Source organism: Rhincodon typus, chromosome 1 (genome assembly GCF_021869965.1).
Source record: "Rhincodon typus isolate 14 chromosome 1, sRhiTyp1.1, whole genome shotgun sequence".
Lineage (NCBI taxonomy): Eukaryota > Metazoa > Chordata > Chondrichthyes > Orectolobiformes > Rhincodontidae > Rhincodon > Rhincodon typus.
This window is the reverse complement of record NC_063332.1, coordinates 143,862,385-143,868,918: the sequence shown is the minus strand read 5'-3', so window position 1 is coordinate 143,868,918 and position 6,534 is coordinate 143,862,385. Positions and strand designations below refer to the sequence as shown.

Genomic DNA, 6,534 nt, shown 5'->3' with positions numbered 1-6,534 from the left:
CACTCAGCTCCTGACCTCATTACAGACTTGGTTCAAACATGGACGAATGAACTGAATTCCAGAGGTAAGGCGATAGTGACAGCCCTTGACGCCAAGTGTGCCATCAAGAAGCCCTGGCAACCTGCAATCAATGGGAATCGGGGGCAAACCTCTCCAGTGGTTGGAATCATATCTGGTATATAGGAAGATGGATGTGGTTTTTGGAGTTCAGTCATCACAGCTCCAGTCTCTGCAAGTGTTCCTCAGGGTACTGTTCTAGGCCCAACCATCTGCTGCTGCTTCATCAATAACCTTCCTGCTATCATAAGGTCAGAAGTGTGGATGTTCACCGACGATTGCACAATGTTCAGCACGATTCCCGACACCTAGGATACTGAAGCAGTCTATGTTCAAATACAACATGATCTGGACAATATCCAGCTTGGGCTGAAAAGTGGCAAGTAATATTTGCGCTACACAATGCAGGCAATGATCATCTCCATTAAGAGACAATCTAACCACCATTCCTTGAAACTGAATGGCGTTACCGTTGCTGAATCACCCACTACCAATATCCTGGGCATAACCATTGACCAGAAACTGAACTGGACTAGCCGTTTTTCTGATGAAGGGTCTAGGCCCGAAACGTCAGCCTTCCTGCTCCTATGATGCTGCTTGGCCTGCTGTGTTCATCCAGCTCTACACCTTGTTATCTCAGATTTTCCAGCATCTGCAGTTCCTACTATCTCTTTTTTTTTGCTTTTGCACGTGTTTTGGGATACCAAGAGGGTTAAACATTTGTATTTTCATAATACAAAACAGTGTGCTAACCACGTCAGAGTTTTTTCATTCTAAGTCTAATATAGAGAAGGCATACAACTGGTAATATCGGGAATTGGGTAAAACAATTAAATTAACACTCGACCCCCATGGTGTAATGGCACTAGAGAAAGACAGTGCACGCCTCCCAGCTTCAATCAAAACAATGGTGGTTCAGTGATAACACATCTGAAATACATAGTAATTTTACCTTAAAAAGAAAAAGAAATAGCCTAATCCGTTCCTATTTGTTTTCAAAATGTTAGGTCAATAAGAAATCACATGATCACACAACAATAATACCTAAATTGAAGTACATTCAAAGTGATTCAGCAATGTTTGCAAAAGAATACACCATATTTCAAAAGCAGAATTACTAGGTGGGACCAGAAAGAGAACAGCAAGAAATTAGAGTTCAAGGAAGGACCTGTAACCAGCGCAATATAAAGGGTTGGGTGGCAGAATAAGACTTAATGCACTGTTTAAATGGATGCACATGAACAGAAGAACCTGGGGTTCATGGGCAAAGTTCTCTGAACGTAGCAAAATATGATGAGAGAATAGTTAGTACATAAATAGAGAACAAAAAGGTACTGAATGTTTTTATCCATCCATTCATGGGATGTTGGTATCTCTGGCTTGGTCAGCATTTATTACCCATTCCCAACTGTCATGGAGGTGGTGGTGATGAGCTGCCACGTTTAACCACTGCAGTCCATTTGGGTTAGATGCACCCACAATGTTACTATGGAGGAGGTTCCAGGATTCTGATCCAGCAACATTGAGGAAACAGCCATACATTTCCAAGTCAGCATCATAGCTGGTTTTGAGGGGAACTTTCAGGTCATTGTGTTCCCATGTATTTGCTATCCTTTTACGTAGTAGACATGGTGAGACTGCAAGATGTTATCTAAGCAGTGTTGGTGGGTTGCTGCAGTGCATCTTGTAAATGGGATACATTGCTGCTGCTGAGCAACCATGGTGGACGAAGTGAATGTTAAAGGCAGAGCGTAATAACATGCAGCAAGACGGCAGCAGGGTAAGATGCTCTTGTCAGAGCTCCTCTGCTCCACCTTTGTTCTTTTTCTCTCCTCTCCAGGTGAATCCTGGAGCAGCAGCAGGCGCAGGCAGCAGCTCCTGGAGCAGCGTGTGGAGAAGCAGCTCCAGAGCAGCATGGGGGAGGCAGTCCTGGAACTTACCTTGGAGCAGCTGAGTGCCAGTATGGAGTCGACTGGAGGTTTGCAGTGGAGCAACAATGGCTGTTGGACTCACGTCTGGTATGGGTGATCATGCTACATGTGGAGGCCCTGCACTGAGCTGTTACAATGTATTGTTTGAAAATTTTTTACCTGACTAATGTCAATCCTTTAACAATGTCTTATTGCTAACTTATTTTTTTTAAACTGCAACTAGTTTTTATTCCTCTTTTGTATCCAAGATTTCTACCGAGGTAGTTGTACCCAAGATGGTGCCATAAGAGGCAGACATTGTAAAAACTTTTCACTGTACATCTACAATGGAGTACAGATGACAATAAAGGATATTCTATTCTATTCAAACAAGTTGTTGTCTTGTCTTATGTTGCAAAACCTTGTGATATGATTGAAAGTGCACCCATCCAGGCAGTTATGTAACCAAATTCTGACCTTTGACCTGACCTCAAGGCCACAGTATTTATACCGCTGGCCCAGTTCAGTTTCTGGTCAATGGTAACCCCCTGGATGTTGATCATAAGGGATTCGGCCAGGATAATGCCATTGAATTTCAATCGGCAATAGTTGGATTCCCTCTTGTTGGAGATAACTATTGCCTGGCACTTGTACAACACTAATGTAATATACCACTCACCAGCCCAAATCAGACAGTTCACCAGGTCTTCCAGAATTTAGACATGAATGGTTTCAGTAGCTGAGGAGGCACAAATGGTACTGAACATTAATGAATGCATAATGAACATTGCTATCTGACACCTTACAATAGAAGGAATTCCATTGATGAAGCAGCTGAAGATGGTTGGACGTAGAAGACTATTCTGAGGAACTTACACAGTGATGTCATGTGGCTGGGGTGATTGACCTCCAATAACCACAACTATCTTCCTCCACTCCAGGTATGACTCAAGCCGTTGGACAGCTTTCTCCATGTTCTCATTAACTCTAGTTTTGCTAGGGTATCTTAATGGTCAATTAGGATAACTCGGTCAAATACGGAATTAGCGTCAAGTGCAGCTACTCTCATCTCACCTCGAGTTCAGCTCGTTTGTCCACATTTAGACTAAGGCTATCATCAAATCAGGAGGATTGGGTACCAAAATATGAATACAAAGAAGTTGTGTTGAATCTTTAGAAAGCTCTGGCTAGGCCACAACTAGATTTCTGAATCCAATTCATACCACCAAACTCTAGGTAGAATGTGAGAATCCTTGAAAGGGTACAAAAGGAGTTGACCAGATGGTTACAGGCATGAGGGATTTTATTTACAAGGTTAGGTGGCAGAAGCTGGATCATTCTCCTTGGAATTTGGGAGATTAAATTGCTCAAATAAGATTGATCAATTGATCAAAATAGGTTGAAACAAGGTAGAAGAAAACCTGCTTTAAGTGGCTGATGGCAGAAGGGCTAAGGACACAGAAGTTTGGTTTGGTCAAGAGATATAAGGTAATACGAGGAAGAATATTTTGAAGCACCAAATTGTAATGACCTTGAATTCAGTGCCAATGAGGACCATGGAAGCAAAGGTGAACAATTATATTGAAAAGAAACTGGACAGGCTCAGTATTTAAAACGAATTTCCAAAGTCACAGGGATAGAACGGGTAAGTGATACAAACAGAATTGCTCTACAGGGAACTGGAATAAGCTCTATAGGCCATATGGCATTTTTTGTGCCACAGTTTCTCAATGCTTATAAAACAAGAAGAAACAGCCTATTGCTTGTTCTACAATTACGTTTTCATATAGAAGAAAATAAGAAAATGCGGCAGCACTGCTGCCTCACGGTATCAGGGACCCAGGTCAATTCTACCCTCGGGCGACTGCCTGTGTGGAGTTTACACATTCTCCCGGTTTCCTCCCACAGTCTAAAGATGTGCAGGCTATGTGCATTAGCCATGGGAAATGCAGGGTTACAGGGACAGGATGGGGGCGGCAGGGGGTTGGTGGTGGGGAGAGTGGACCTGGGTGGGCTGTTCTTCTGAGGGTTGATGTGGATTTGATTGGCTGAATAGCCAGATTCCACACTGTACAGATTCTACGATTCTTTAAGAGACTCTTTAGATGCTTTAGTAAATTTGTCAATTTTATTATAACCTCTGCTTCCACGGAAAATAGTCTGCAACTGGTTTCCCAATGCAAGCAGCTGGAGAGTACTTTTTAAAAAGCTCTTTCCGGACATAATACTCTGTAGTTAGAGCAGCTATCATAGTATTACTTTTTGGTTCAATATTCAGCGAGAATTGTTCACATGGCATTTCTCACAGCAAACACTAATTGAACTGTTCATTTCACTTTTACATCTTACTGCCCACTTCTTAATTTAAATGTGGGAATGCTTTCAGGTAAAAAGTTAAATCCAGTATTTAAATAAGAATGTTTAAATTCTTTATGCGTCGATCCATTGGGGTCCTAAGCACTCGTCGTGGCCTCGGGCACTCCGGAGGGTCTTGTTATCAGTCTGGTAGGGCCTCAAAATTGGGTCCCCACAAGGTTGGGTAGGGCATCGAGTCCACATCAGATCCACTCTACAGTGTCAGGTCACCAATCGACGTCCGGGTCAAGCCTTCAAGAAGTCATTAAGTGGCCGGTCACTTCGTTGTCGTGGTCACGGTTCCAGCAAATGCAGTCATGCTCTGCTGATTCACAGGGTCAGGTGCTCCAGGATGTCCTGGTCGTCGTTGGGTCAGATCTGCATGTCAAAAAGATCGCCGGACTTGTAAGTAGATTTAAATTGTTACTTCACCTGGAAGGTGTGTCTGGGCCTTGTATAGTGAGAAAGAGAGAAGGTAAATAGCAGATGTTACACTTTCTGTAATTGCATGGGAAGGTGTCATTGAGGTACGACGAGGTGTTGGGGATGAATCAGAATATCACGGAAGGAACAGTCCCTGCGGAATGCTGACAAGGGAGACAAGGCTGACATTCCCGTTCAAATACTGAAAGTCTCTTTATAATTTGCATATCGATACGTCAAAAAAGTTTTGCATTCTGAAAACAAACAGCCTCAAGACCAACAGCAGTGTGAATGACAAATGTCACAAAAATACTGCCAACAGCCAAGAACAATGCACTACCTTCTTCAGTGAGATTCCACAGATTCACTTGCTCCTTTCTGGATTCCCAAATTTGCAATTAACATCAGAACCATAAAGTGGATAATCAATGGGGTTCCTACAAAAGGAATTACTGGCCCAAAGCAGTTTTAAGATTAACTGCATGTGAAAATACTTCTGAATTTGTTTGGTAAAATGCGAATTAAATGTCAATGGTGATGCGGACAAGATACATTTTTTTTGTCAAGGTTAATGGCAGAGCAACACAACAGTAACTTATTTTTACACAGCATTTTTCGCACTATAAAATATCAAGACATTTCTCAGGAATATTAGCAAACAAAATTTGAAACAAACCACATGTGGAGATATTAGGGCAAAAGACCAAAGATATCATCTTGGCAGTACTTTTCAAGGAAAATATTACAAGATAAAAGAGAAAGATAAAGAGCAAAGGAGGGAATTCCAAATTAAAGTCCTGGCAGCTGAAGGCACTATTCTCAATAGCAGAAGGATTAAAATAACGTAACATCATTGTCACCAATCTAGATGTTGCATCTGCCCATAACAGTGCTAGCAAGAGTTATGACTGTCTCCTAATGAATATCAAGTACTGTTTCCAAAGAGAGGACAACCTCAATCAAGCTATGATAAGACTTGGAACAGATCAAGCAAGCCAAAACTACGTTTGGGCCATCACAGCAACAGAACTGTACAACTATAGTCTGTAACCCATGACACAACACTTCTCTCACTTTATCATTACCATCAAGCCAGAGGACCAGCCCAACAAAGAATGTGGATAGGCATAGTAGGTCCAGAACTAGTCATACCTAGAAATGAGGTACCAAACTGGTGAAGTTACAATACAAAGCTTCACACATGACCAAAAGCAGAAATGATAAACAACAGAAAAATTAAGCTTGACAAATCCAATGAAATCAGATCAAAATCATGCAGTCCTGCAGTATTCAGCTGTGAATAGTGGTGGAGAAATAAAGAAATAACTGGAGGAGATAGTTCCAAAAATATCTCCATTCTTAATGAAGAAGTCTGCAGCACATCCGTGCAAAAGACAAGACTGACACATTTGAAAACTCACCTGCCGAAGACTGTGTAATCCATCTTGGCCTCTTCCTGACATCAGATTCTAAATCTTCGAACAATGAATTCACTCCATGTGATATCAAGAAATATAACCGCAATACCAAGCAGAGAACACAATATTGCGATGGCTGTGGGTCCCAACAACACTGCAATTACAGCACTGAAGACCTGTGCTCCAGAACAAGATTAACATGTAAACGAGCTGTTCCAATACCAGCTACTGCACAACGTAGCAACTGCCCAGCTATATATTAGGACAAATCAATTCTGGCCAATTATAGCCCATTGTCTCATCAGCAAATGATAGACAGTAACATTAACAGTACTATCAAGCAGCACAGCCACAGTACCAACCTGCTCATT

At 41.9% G+C, this 6,534-nt stretch overlaps 1 protein-coding gene across 1 annotated transcript in view; it reads right to left on the bottom strand.

The window, feature by feature from the left end:
* kiaa1109 (KIAA1109 ortholog) overlaps positions 1-6,534 on the bottom strand; it is a 433,631-nt gene that overhangs the window by 411,281 nt on the left and 15,816 nt on the right. The window contains exon 4 of the mRNA XM_048608993.1: positions 2,647-2,706. The gene's annotated coding sequence lies outside the window, so the exon portion shown is untranslated. The remainder of the gene's footprint in view (positions 1-2,646; positions 2,707-6,534) is intronic.